The sequence below is a fragment of the Zootermopsis nevadensis genome, unplaced genomic scaffold (genome assembly GCF_977971745.1).
Source record: "Zootermopsis nevadensis isolate Lab colony 2312 unplaced genomic scaffold, Znev_1.0 Znev_ptg000008l, whole genome shotgun sequence".
NCBI classification, from domain to species: Eukaryota; Metazoa; Arthropoda; class Insecta; order Blattodea; family Termopsidae; genus Zootermopsis; species Zootermopsis nevadensis.
Genome location: NW_028259140.1, coordinates 16320381 through 16334537, shown reverse-complemented (window position 1 = coordinate 16334537; position 14157 = coordinate 16320381). Strand labels below are relative to the sequence as shown.

The 14157-nt window shown below is 37.0% G+C and overlaps 1 protein-coding gene across 3 annotated transcripts in view; it reads right to left on the bottom strand.

Annotated features, from left to right (window-relative positions):
• LOC110838095 (TBC1 domain family member 4-like) overlaps nucleotides 1-6345 on the bottom strand; it is a 206942-nt gene extending 200597 nt beyond the window's left edge. The window contains exon 1 of one of the 3 annotated variants that reach the window (XM_087345284.1): nucleotides 6291-6345. The gene's annotated coding sequence lies outside the window, so the exon portion shown is untranslated. Of the gene's footprint in view, nucleotides 1-5753; nucleotides 5909-5985; nucleotides 6239-6290 lie in introns of those variants that run through there. The other 2 variants (XM_087345283.1, XM_087345285.1) reach the window with 2 other exon arrangements.
• Nucleotides 6346-14157: the final 7812 nt, after the last annotated feature.

The following is a 14157-nucleotide window of genomic DNA, read 5'->3' as shown; positions in this document are numbered from 1 at the left end:
AGAATTTCACTGTTTGGAGAAGTTGGGAGATTCTCATTTTGGTGACGACAAAGTTGAAGAGACCATATTTGATTATTCAGACTAGTATTCAGGGTTTATTGATGAATGAGTGACATTAAAGCTACACGAATTTGAGATCTGAAAATATATACTAGGAAACAGGCAGAGAGTACACACATAATTTGAAAATAATTTTCTTATTCTTTCCGTGAGCTGAGTTCTTTCATAACCAACGTCACATAAACAAAGAATTAAAAGGAAGTACGAGGCGCGTCCTAAAAGTAAGTTTCCCACTCGTCCCACAGCTAGCAAACCTTATATTGCGCGAAGCGACTGTGCGTACGTGATAGATTAATGACGTAGCATGGCGCATGCACTAACGGTACTTCCCGCGTTCTCATAGTAGCATCGTTGCAGCTGTTGAAGATGGAGGTTCTTATTCCAGCTCCCGCCGACTGTGAACTGCGGTCAGTGATAACGCTAGGCCGCACACGGCTCGACGGACAGCAAGTCTCCTGCAGGAGTTCAGCTGGGAGGTGTTTAATCATCCACCCTACAGCCCGGACCTCGCTCGCAGTGATTTCCATCTTTTCCTACACCTCAAGAAATTCCTGTCCGGTCAGCGTCAGCGTTTTGAGAATGACAGAGAGGCGGAGATGGTTGTCACACAGTGGTTCCAATCCCAGGCGGCAGACTTCTACGACACAGGTATTCAAAAGTTGGTCCCACGGTATGACCAATGTCTCAATTCCGGTGGCGAATATGTTGAAAAATAGCTGGACACTTGCTGTATCTGTTGCAATAAATATTTCCATGAAATTGTGTTTTGTTTCTGTAAACGGCCCCAGGGAAACTTACTTTGAGGACGCGCCTCGTAGAAACTGAGCAAAGCCACTTTATTCTTTTCAATATGTATATCAGAATGTTTAAATTTACGTGAATTTTGAGTTCTTTTATGTAGTCTATTTTACACTTGTTCAATGCGTTTGTTTCACAGAGAATTTCTATTTTACATTTATATTGTCTGAGGAAATATTTCCCGTCGTCTCTCAATTGAATTATTCCATACATCATACTACAGCACATTATTTGAGAGAGACTCGCAATTTATTTTCATTTACATTACGTGATTCATGTATGCTAAGTTGGTTTGAATTGTTTACCTAATTAAAAACTGAATCTTAAAAAAAAGTTCTGAAAAAAAAACAGCAGATGTGTTTCACCGTGTCCCAAACACTGTTTCATTTTACCCGATTCCTGGTATACAGTGAAACAAATACAATCGTATTTTTATGTTTATAATTCTGAGCACTATACATTTATGCAGATCTAAATTATATTAATTTCATGAATGAAAAAACTCTGTCCAGTCTGTCAGCACGAAGAAAGTTCACGTTCCTCTGTTACTCGAAGGACTTACATGAAAAATATATTTTATGTTTCACTGTACCCCACCTTCCCCTAATTTTGTACACACGCCTAAAAGGAAGATTTATTTACAGTTTATTCAACGACGCTTTTTCAGTAGTTCAGATTACATAACGTCGAATGAGAGGAAGATAGTGAAGTGGAGAGGATGTGGAAGGAATTTGCCTCGAAGGACTGAGGAAAATCACGAGAAAAAACCCAAGTCAGGATAGCCGGTCTGCCGTCCGATATTTGAACCCGGGACATCCCGAATACGAAGCAGGGGTGCTAACCACTCGACCACGGAAAGGAAGAGTGCGACTAATAACTGTCGATGTCTTCTCCAAATTCGTCACAATAATCCAGAGGTGTAACAAATTTCTAGTAGGAAAGGAGCTACGTGTCCTTATTCTCCGATAACCCCAGTGATTGTATTTTATTTATTAACTTACTATAGCAAAAAGCTGGTTCAAATTCAACTCGAACTATCCCCCGCCATATCTTTCTTCCCCTCCTTTACCTTTTCCCCCTCTTTCATCCGAAAACTTCCCCATTCCTTTAATTTCGCCGCCCTATCGTCATTTAACTCTCAAATTATTCCTTTCTGCTACACCTTTCAAACTTTCGCTACATTCCCACAAAAAACATCTCGATGTTGTTTGCGCGGCTGGCGTACATTTTTTTTTGTAAAGTTGTCACACCTATGACATCAGAAAACACGTTTTGTTGACGTCAGTATCTTGGGTACCTGTAGTACGTAGAACGTCAAATGAACACTTGGTGGGACGCGTCATAATAGGAGAAACACAAATTAAATCTGATATTGAAACCTGAATCACTTATCTTCCTAATGAATTATTTTATTGGCGAATTTTTTTTAGTAATGTCAACCTGGAAGTTTGGAAGAAGCTTCTCAGTACTTCAGAGGTGTCTGCTACCCCCAACATTATGGCGATAAAGCACCTCTTCATTGACCACGGAGGTGGGAAATATAAATTATACAGTGTATTAAGGCACCTTTGCTTTGTGGAACTACGAGAGATGCCACAAAGGAACGAGAAAATAAATTATTAAAATATTCAGTTCCTTGACTAGGGTTTCAAGCAGGTGTTGCACAAACACATAATCAGAACTAACAATTATTTATTTTAATCCGTCTTATCACAATATTTAAAATTTCTTATAATTAAGATAATAAAATATCATTGATGTTCCATATCGATTGATCGATTTACATTTTGGAACATTTTACACTACATGTTTCAGTTTTTATAAAACCATCATCAGGTGTAAAATATCTACGAACTTAAAACTCAAATATGATTCCATTTGGTGATGTTTCATTACGTTTGTTTTTCATTTTTGATATTTTACACCTGATGATGGTTTTATAAAAACTGAAACATGTAGTGTAAAATGTTCCAAAATGTAAATCGATCAATCGATATGGAACATCAATGATATTTTATTATCTTAATTATAAGAAATTTTAAATATTGTGATAAGACGGATTAAAATAAATAATTGTTAGAATATTCACAATATGACGCAATTACACTATCTTATAATCAGAAATGTTAAACACTTCACAATGAGGTTCAGTGTGTTTCTTGTAGGCCAATATGTGACTGCTTCTTACTCACCTGTCACCATACATCATAATCATAATTATGGCCACACTCCACAAATACATCTTAAATCTAAGCGTTATTAAATAAAAACAATTCACCCACTGTTCTTATTACACTTCTAATGGTAAAAGGTATACAGGCTTTTCAACAAACAAGGTTATACTTTGTTTATAAAATTCATAATACACTTAGGCAGATACTAATAATTTAGTGTCCATCATTTCTCATTAAACAGCATAAGGAAAACGGGTAAATATATTTATAAAACCCTGGATATAGCATTGTTAAATAAATTAGGGGTTAGGATTTGAAGTTCTCACAGCGTTGAGCATGAAGATGGCTGTCTTCTAGGTTTTAGTACCATGTGGTCTGGTAGAAGGACCTCTGAAACGTCGGTAAACTTCTACCAGACTACACAGTTATCAACACAGAAGACAGCCATCTTTGAACTTTGGGGTTACTTTCACTAAGGCTGCAGAATGAACAATCGGACGTAGGAAAAAACTACAATTAGTTACAGCTGAAATGATAGTAAAGCAAGTATTTACTTCAAACAATGTCTTCTTAAGAATTTAGCTTCATATCGTAAAGTTACATTCAATTTTGAGATAGGGTATTAAGCAGAGTATGAAATGTACTTTATTGCATTTTGAGTGGACTTAAATAATTTTCTTAGTCATAGTGCGCAGTAAACTAGTCTGTCTTTCGGAAAATAAGCCTATGCACACTACTGATTTCTTAGAATTAAATAAAAACTATAAAATATCGATGACAAACTAGTGACAAGTGGCCCAATAATGAAAATTATGTTTTACTGTTAATTAACTAACTAACTAGATGGCTTATGGAACCTGAAGGTTTATCACCGAACCAACCAAAGCCCTCATGTTTTACAGAAGTAATTTATGCACACACACACACTAAGAGATTAAATGCATTAACAGTTGATTAGAAAAAAATGCTATAAGAAAATAATTTAAGTTATTCTCCCCTACAAACCCCCCCCCCCCCCAAAAAAAAAAATGAAATCCTAAGCCATATTTGACCCTGTTAAGTTACCTGGACAATAATAAAGTGGATTATCAGGACATGCCTAGTTCATACTATGAAATGGATGTGTGCTCTTTCTAATAATATTTAGATAAGGAAGAACCAACATCAATATCAGTAGCGTTACTGATTTATGAATCAGCGTGATCAATTGGAGTACTGCTACTCCTTGAATATGACAGAAGTACAGATTACACTACACACATTTAACAAATCCTTACTTTAACCACCTTCAAAGTAAATTAACTACAGAATGGTACTCTTCACTTCAACTTCAAGATGGTGACATCAGTGTCCTCCATCTTCTATAATGTAGCAATGCTACATAATTCTTTCAAACATCGTCACCCAAATAAAATTCTAAATATGCTATGGCTTCACAGCCAAATATTTCAACACACACAAAACATATACTAAAAGAACTGTTACTGTGTTTAAGAAAATAAAGAAACATCTGTTTTACAATCTGTTACTACATCATTTAATTATATCCAAACACAACCTAACCAGGAAAGTCTAATTTAAATTTCCTTCAAATAACACATTTTGCCATGTTACGCACAGAAACTGGAATTTAATTTGACTACATTCTACTATATGATATGAAGCTTTCGTGGTGGCTTTCATTAACAAAGTCTTCTCGGGCTATCAGCCATGTTAGATGGTGATTAATTGCTGATGTTTCGAGGACCATCTCTGTCCTCATTTTAGAAGCAGCATAGGGTTTAGCAGTTTTCTAGTAAGAATGTCTATATTTCTTTAAGTACCAGAAACTCGCAGAGCTTCTTCTAGATAATTTTTCACCTCATAAGTTGGTCCCTTTTTCACTAGCAGAGAGGTTAATAAAATGAAAGTTTAAAAATACTTTGTGTGATAATTGGAACCCTAAGCTGCTATGGCACAGAACATCTTTTGTTTAAGGGTGAGGACAAAATGCCAACTGCACAGAAATAGAACCAGATTAATCCTATGCTTAGAGTTGCATAAGAATAGGTTATAATAATTCTTATCATTTTACAAATAGAAAAATAACTTATAAAACTATTAAACTGATTTTGTATAGTTGTAGATAAGGCAATAATGTAGAAATTTAACTGAGAGAACAGGGTTAAAGAATGTGGAGATCCAAACTGCACTCAAAACAAGAGTCCAAGGTAGATACTAACTCACTGAATTGTTTGTCAAGTAAACTTGTTTGTTAATTTAAGGAAATATAAATGAATGAGTTCTTGGTTTCCACTATTAAAACTAGTTTTTAATATACATATACACATATATGCATATGAAACTGCTTTCAGCATCTAAATACTCAATTTTAAGTTATATATTACTTAATATGCCATGCGACTGTCATTTGGGATGGCATGAAATTGGTATGAAGAACTAAAATATTAACACCAGTAAATGTCTTGTTACATTCCAAGGTTTTATAAAATATTCTGAAAATGTCCTAACATTTACTGCCATCACCATTTGCCAGAATATGTCTGAACACAACTTTCCTGAAACAATACAAGTTGTGAGACCTTCAAATGGTACATCCCACTCATTCATTTCATGGAAAGAAGGGAGCTCTTTGGTAACATTTTTAAAACAGCAAGTACGAATTTGCACCTTTAAAATACAGAAGTGATGAAGTCATCTTCATTCACAAATACGACTTACCGTCAATTTACTGGTCAGAGCTTGTTTCCTGTAATTGCTATTACACGGTAACATTTCCATCCAGTTATAACTTACAGGGTCAACACTAGTCCATTCGATTTATAATTCATTAGTCCCACAACACTTCCCACGAAAGCATTCAATGAGTTTCAGTCTTAGTGCCACCAAGCCATCCTGCTTACTGCAAACACATGTCAATAACGTATACAGACTTAAAATGTAAACCACTTACTTCACACATGTGTGCATCGCAACGAAACATCAGTTGACAACTGGCCACCTTTCTGCTTGCAATCCGTAATCCACAACAGACTGATTCACACGAAGCACATTAATTAAGCTTAAACACGGCTGACAGCAAACAACACGACGTCGTATAAAAACACCCACAAAATGTTCTGCTATAGCTCGTGAACTTCGAAAACATGCATAAAAGCTGTCAAATACGATCTAGTAATCTCAGAGGAGATTATGAATGTTAATTCAGATATCGTCATATCAAAATCAATATTCGTTCCTTCAGATTATTTCACTTACCTTTACCTAGAATCTAGCATACAAGTGTACTCTTACATACAAGTCTTTCATTTACCTGTAATCATAACCTTAAAGACGTTCGCGTGCGACATCTACTGGCAACTTATAAACCACTATCTACTGGAAATATCATGAACTACAACTGTCATACTGCACAATTACTGAACTTTGTACAGCTACGTCGATAAAGCAGGGATCTATCCGTTATTCCGGAATTATAAAATATTTAAGATATGAATTAACGGGTGGTGGGTTAAGTTGTAAAAGTGTTTAAAGTCAAGTTTTAAAAAAAGGAAAAACAAATTTTGTAGATTCCCCACAAAAGTATTTTTTTATTATTTTCAAAAAAGACATGTTTATACAATTTATTCAGGAACATAATTGTTGCAGTGCTAATTTTGCTAACTACAGATAACAGGAAACAATTAGCACATTTCGGTTTTACATGTATCCTTTCCCACAATGAAGAGTTACGTTACATCCCTATAATCAACATTACTACCTGCAAAGTTTCGTATTAAAACAGGAGATACACGTGAAAAACAGTCACACATAAACCTATATTAAACAAGCTCCTTTTTCATTGTCTTCAATAGCATTTGGAAGACAATATCACTTTTTCATTGTACAGAAGGTTCCTATAAATTAATGAAATACTTAACAAACTAGATTAAGAAGGTCCATTAGGTCGCTTTTCTTATCCTTGCTAACTGCTAAAGGCCCTATGTAAGAAAAAATGGGGTTAAGCCACTCAGAACCTCTTTCTCAATGCCTCCAACACAATGCCAAACTACATTTTCAACCAGGGAGTCCTTATATCACAACATGCCTACAACCTTGGTGAAGCGTAAACATACAATTCTTTTCCACACCATCTATTTCGCCCAAAATTATTAAATAACTTTGTCAGAAGATTATTCTGAAAAATGTCTGGGAAATGGAAGAAGTCTCTGTCAACTCAGTAACTTTGAAAAGGATTTTCTCTCCTGCTCATCTCATTAATTGCATATAAATGTGTGGATCAACAATTGCAGTGTTTATTATCTTCTGCATTTCTATCTGAGAATGGTCCATATATTACTCCATATATGTGTGCTAAGAGGAATTTGTTGTCAATAGTTTTTAAAGATTACTTAGCTTCATAATCAACCACCATGTAGCTACTTTTGGTTTGTCCTCCACATGTATCATATTACATATACTTAGCAGATTTTAGCAACACAACATTCTATTGATTTATCTCTCTGCCGTTTCCTCACTCCATATGTAGCGGTATGCCTGACCATTTTTGCAGTTGTGGAATTAAAGTTAGAAGTCCATAAAAATTGTTTGTTATTGATTATCAAATGCCAAATTGACTTTATTTTCATATTTGACATCAGCCTCCCTATCTCTAGCTTTTGACAGGCAAATAGCATCAGGAAGACTGTGTTGTTAAATCTTTCTTGAATCTCACTTTATCTTCTCCTTTCGCAAAGAGACAGAGGCTTACTCACTACTACTTCCTATTACTGAAGTGAGTGTACTTTTTTTAGTATTTTCTGGAGATTTTATGGCCACCTTCAGTTCACAGAAATAGGACTTATGAAGGCCCTTGCTGTGGAATAGCCAGTATTGACAAGGACCATGTAACTTATTATTATTATTAAGTGTTCTGTCTTACGACAGGTCCATTGCTCTGCCCAAAAAGAGCTCTCCAGTTGTCCCTATTCTCGGCTTCTCGCTTTAATTCCTGGAACGTCATCTTCTTTCCTTGTTTAAGGTCGTCGGTTAGCTGTATCCGTCTTCTTCCTAGTCCTCTCTTTCCTTCAACCTGGCCTTCGATGATATCACTCATTAATCCATTCCTTCTCATAATATGTCCCAGCCAGTTAGCTTTCCTTCGTGTTATCGCCTGCAGAATGCTTCTTTGCTCGTTGACTCTCCTCAATACTTCTTCGTTGGTCACTCGATCCGTCCACCTGATCTTCTCTATCCTTCTCCAACACCACATGTAACTTGCCTCTTGAATAACAACATACAGATTTTATATTCTTCCTTTGGCAGATAGAAAGTGCATGAAGTGTCTGTTCATGATAAATCAAATATTAACAATAAAAAAACGAACATTATTGTAAATATAATCAATTGATTTTATCACAGTGGAACAAGTTGAACATAAGAAATCTATACTAATCACAGAAATCATCAAGCATATAAACAAAACAATATTAAACTTCACTTCTGTGGCTAACAACAAAGTGGAAAGAATCACGTATTTTTGGTGCCAAACATTATAACAAAACTTCTGTTGCACCAAATTATGCCACTAATTGTTTATAAATGCAGGAAAATGAACAAAACTATGCCACTTAACAAACCAAGAAAACTACTATAATAATAGATTTCCTTAAATGAACTGTAATATACCATTATTTCTCTATGTTGTATTTAAATATATAGAAAAACACAAGCCTTTATATATGTCGAAACAACAATTTATCGAAAGAAACAATTATTCTTTGAGATGCTGAAGTCAGTCACAGCAAATATATATTTTACGTACAAGGGTATCGACAACAACAGTAATATTTGAGTAAAAGGGTACATGTAGACTTACGGCTCCTTGGCTCATGGAATGATTTTTGAAATGGAAAATTAACTTATAGCCCTGCATCAAAGTGACAAAATACCACTGTTTTGGGAGATGTCGACATATCAAGATTAGCTCCTTCTAATGTAGGTACACCCGAGGATAGGCGATGAGCCATATCCCAAAAATAGTGATTTTCTGAGGAAGTATAATGACGATTGAAAGGTCCAAAAATTTTAAATTACTAAGTAGACACCATCGTCAACAACATAATAGATGAAGTACTTTATATGTTTTCACAATTCCAGACAAATGGCCGAGAGATAACAGGCATACACCATGATGACAGTCACATTTCAAAACTGTTGTTCATTTCGCTCATTCTTTCAGGTGGGCTTTTATTAGTTATATTTTGCCTTGTACAATGAGCCCTAAATATTTTCACTCATTGCTTGATTTTGGGCATGAACAACATCACATCATTCATCTTATTATCAAAGAATGGGGCCTGCCACAGTCTCATGGATGACTATGGCATGATTCCATTTGCATCATGAACAAGTGTCAGAGAATTGCTCAGTCATTGACTGACTGCAGATTGGAACTATAGCTTACAAAACAGAGCGAGACAAGACGAGAGTATAGTTCCCTGGTAGTTAAAGCAAGGATAGCCATGGCCAAGGCAGCTTTGGTCAAGAAGAGGATACTTCTCACTAGCAAGTTGGGCTTGGAGATGAAGAAGAAACTAGTGAAGTGTTACGTATGGAGTGTCGCGCTGTATGGAGCAGAGACTTGGACACTCAGGAAGAAGGAACAGAAATACCTGGAGAGTTTTGAAATGTGGTGTTGGAGAAGAATAGAGAAGATCAGGTGGACGGATCGAGTGACCAACGAAGAAGTATTGAGGAGAGTCAACGAGCAAAGATTACACGAAGGAAAGCTAACTGGCTGGGACATATTATGAGAAGGAATGGATTACTGAGTGATATCATCGAAGGCCAGGTTGAAGGAAAGCGAGGACTGGGAAGAAGACTGATACAGATAACCGACGACCTTAAACAAGGAAAGAAGATGACGTTCCAGGAATTAAAGCGAGAAGCCGAGAATAGGGAAAACTGGAGAGCTCTTTTTGGGCAGAGCAATGGACCTGTCGTAAGACAGAACACTAAATAATAATAATATTAAATTTATGAAGAACATGTATAGATGCAAACAAAGTCAACTGACAGTCAATATAAAATTGGGGAAAAAAGTACAGCAGTTTTGCTACACGCCATGTAGGATGCTTGCAGGGAGAGGAGGTATAGCTCCTACTCATTATTGATCTTGGCACTAGATGAGGGTGAGTGGTCAGCATCAAAATCCAGCTGCACTTTACCCCCAGGAAAGGACCCTGGTAAACACTGGATAGGAAGCTGGGTGGACCCCACAGCTGGTCTGGATGCACAGGCTACGGAAAAATCTTCTGCCTCCGTCAGGGATTGAACTCCAGTCATCCATCCCGTAGTCACTATACTGACTGAGCTATCCAGGCTCCAAAAATTTGGATAAACTTAAAACTAAAATTGTCAATTAGAATCCTACTTTCTGTATTTTATAGGGAAACAAAGGTTTATAGTATAATGCCAATTTTTCTCCCTCATAATAACTCTTGAATCAACTGCTGGATTTTTATAAAGTCTGGTACGAACATCAACCCACTAGAGGCTTCCGATGTTGTACTTTTTAATTTTCTACCATAAATAACCCACTCTTCCCCTAGGCGCCACCTACATGGCATATAGTGGTACAGCTTCATTTATTTTACCATAAATAACAACATGTGAGCCAGGTGAATGTGTGACACAGATGTGACATTGCTAATGCTACATAGCATAAGTTCCAGAAATTTGGTGTGATAACAAATCCTCAAAAATATATAATAGACAATAATTTGGCTATAGAAGGAGCACAAAATCTATATTCAGCCATTAGCTTGATGTCAATAACTAATATACCATACTTACTTACTTACCTACTTACTCCAATGAGCCGAGTCCTTCCTGAGAAGCCAACAGTTGCTCAGCCACTCACGAAATTTCCTAATAAATATACCACCGGTGCTTCAAATGTGAGCTTTTATAGGGAAACTGTTTATATGTTAACAATTATAAAGAGAAGGTATGAAACTTTGAGATATCAATAAAATTTAATGCAGTTAGAATTTGTACTAGTGGAAATTATACACATAAAGGGACAAGTAAATAGTACGGTTATTAATGTACACGTTTCCTAATCAGTGGTGGCAAAGGAGGTGGGTGAAGTCGGCAACAGCATTGTGCATGTAGTGGCCCTGTGTGCCTCACACATGTACTTATATAAAATTCCTTTTCTCCTTATACTGTTGCTGTAGTTTGTCTTATAAATGTACTTTTATCTGAGACCAAAACAATGAAGAAGGTACTGAGCAAGTTTTTGATAAATTAAAGAAGAAGAGAAATGTAAATTTTTATATTCCTTCCATTCCTTGACAGAAGATGGATTGTGTACTATTTGAACACATTAGTTACCATTTTCTTAATGTTTCTGTGTAGCTGGCAGCTTGTATCAATCTTCATCAACAATGACATATTTCTCCATTTGCATGAATCAGGTAAGTCGTTCTACAGAGGTAGTTTTCACATCATTAAAATTATAATAAATGAAATCACCTCAAATGTCTTACATGCATTTTTTTATGGGACTTCACTGATCATTCACACCCAGGGCATCATGATTGGCCCCACCACCACTGTTCTAACAGTACTGTACTGATTAAAGCTCTTAAAGAAAAATATATATTAAGACATTATTATTATTATTATTATTTAATGTTCTGTCTGACGACAGGTCCATATGAACAGGATCCTTCCATCCTTTTCTCGGACTGGGACCTGTTCATATACGTTCTTGGCAGATGATCCAGAAGTGGTTTGCCATTGCCTTCTTCTGTGTGTGAATGGAGTAATTGTTGGGATGCCACGGAGGAAAACTCCGTGTTGCCTAGACCATGGCCTTGCCCAACACAAGTTATAAATTCGGGCACCGCCGGGAATCGAACCCGAGACCCCAGGATTACAAGGTCAGCGTTCTAACCGCTAGACCACCGTGGCGACTACATTAAGACATTAAAAAAATTAAATCCGTGGCTCCAGAGAGCCAAAGCCGACTAGCTTGACTGCTGGCCTCACGTTCACATGCCTAAGCAGAGGTGAACAATCATCCAACCAGATACAGGGCGACGTGTGGTCAGCACGACGAACCCCCAACCATCGCTAGTTTTCTTGACCGGATTACGCTACTCATTGTAGCTCCCCAATTTCCTCACGATGCTGGATTGACACACTGGTCGAAAATCTCATATGAAAATTTCTTCTCCCCCGAGACTCGAACCAGCGCGAATTCCGTATCGCCGGTCCGAATAAAAATGTAACTTTATGAGAATAAAGAAAATAAAAATTATGCTGTACCTGCTTCTCAGTAAGAAATAAAATAATATCACAGCCCTTTGAAAAAGAAAAGATAATGCACTCTCCCTTCTGCAACTGACCCAGCAGACCTTATGCTTCATAAGAACGTAATATTTCAAAGGTAACACTTAAAAACTCCAGCAACTGTCTCAAAGGACTGATGAAAACCACACAACATTTTAGTCAGCTTATCTTAAAGCCGAGATTATATCCTGGGACATCACAAATGCAAATCAGCAACCCTATCAACTACACTGTGATGCTTGGCTTACTTTCTCTACGACACAGCTGTCATGCCAGCACACAATCTTCTCTGGCTCGTATAAGGGATTGAAATGGGCATTATTCCAGTCACAAGAATTTATATAACGTGACTACTACACTACTTCTTCAGAGTTTTACACATCTGAGCACCACCAAAAACATGCCATGAGCCAAAATTAATGACAAGTTTATAACATAAAAACACTTTAACAATTAATCTGAAAATATTTAAGAATATAAATGATAAATATAACTGAGCTTAACAATGGAAGTACATGGACAACATAACTAACTCCCTGGTAGCAGAACCCGCATGTTCAACACCAAAGCCTGCCACCGGCCACAATCCTGAGCCAACTCTATCCATCTCACCCTTCATCCCTCAGATCCATCTTCATATTATCATCCCATCTTCTTCTTGGTCTGGCCAGTGGTCATTTTCCAGAAGGATTCCCTACCAAAATTCTACATGCACCCCTTGCCTCCCACTATATGTGCCACATGTCCAGCCCATTGGAACCTTCTATATTTCATTATCCTCACTATGCTAGGTGACCCGTACAATTCACGCAGCTCCTACTTATGTAATATTCTAAATCCCCCACTTATTTCATTCTTCCTAGGACCAAATATTTCTTGGGCACCTTGTTTTCAAACACTTGTAATCCACATTCTTCCTTCAAAGTAACAGACAATGTTTCACAACCATACAAGGCAACAGGAAAATTATTGTTTTATATATCCTGATATTCAGTGTTTTGGATAGCAAACAGGATGATAACAGTTTTTGATTTGCATAAAAGCAAGCGTTCCCCGAATGTATTGTACTCTTAATTTCATCATGGACCTCGCTTCTATTTGTTATTCTTCTTCCCAGATACTTAAATTTTGAAATATTTTCAAAAGATGCGTTACTTACATTCCGCAGTTCTTGCTGATGTTGATCACGTATTACATCCGTGTATGTAGTTTTGTCTGTAATTACGAGGGTGAAAACCGTAAATTTTTTTTAAAATTTAATTTATTGAGTGAAAGCGGTACACAACTATATCATTTTCCTACATAGTCTCCATTTCGTTCAATACAGGCCCTCCGGCGTTTACGAAGTGTATGGATTCCTCTAGAAAAAAATTCTTGTGGTTGTCTGCGCAACCACTCATGCACCGCCTGCTGTATCTCTTCGTCAGAACGGAACTTCTTTCCTCCCATCGCCTCTTTGAGTGGCCCAAACATGTGGTAATCACTTGGGGCTAGGTCTGGCGAGTATGGCTGATGTGGAAGACACTCAAAGTGCAAGTCTTGGATTGTTGCAACTGTTGCACCGGCAGAGTGGGGCCGAGCATTGTCATGTCAAGGACACCTCTAGTCAAAAGTCCACGTCGCTTTGATCTGACTGCAGGTCGAAGATGATTCTTCAAGATTCTTCACTGATCAAAAAACGAATTACAGAACGTTGTTCTTCTTTCGTGTACTAGTGGAGCAGCCATTTTCAAATTGGCACTGTGATGGCGATATGTTTGTCTGCATTATACTACCACCTATA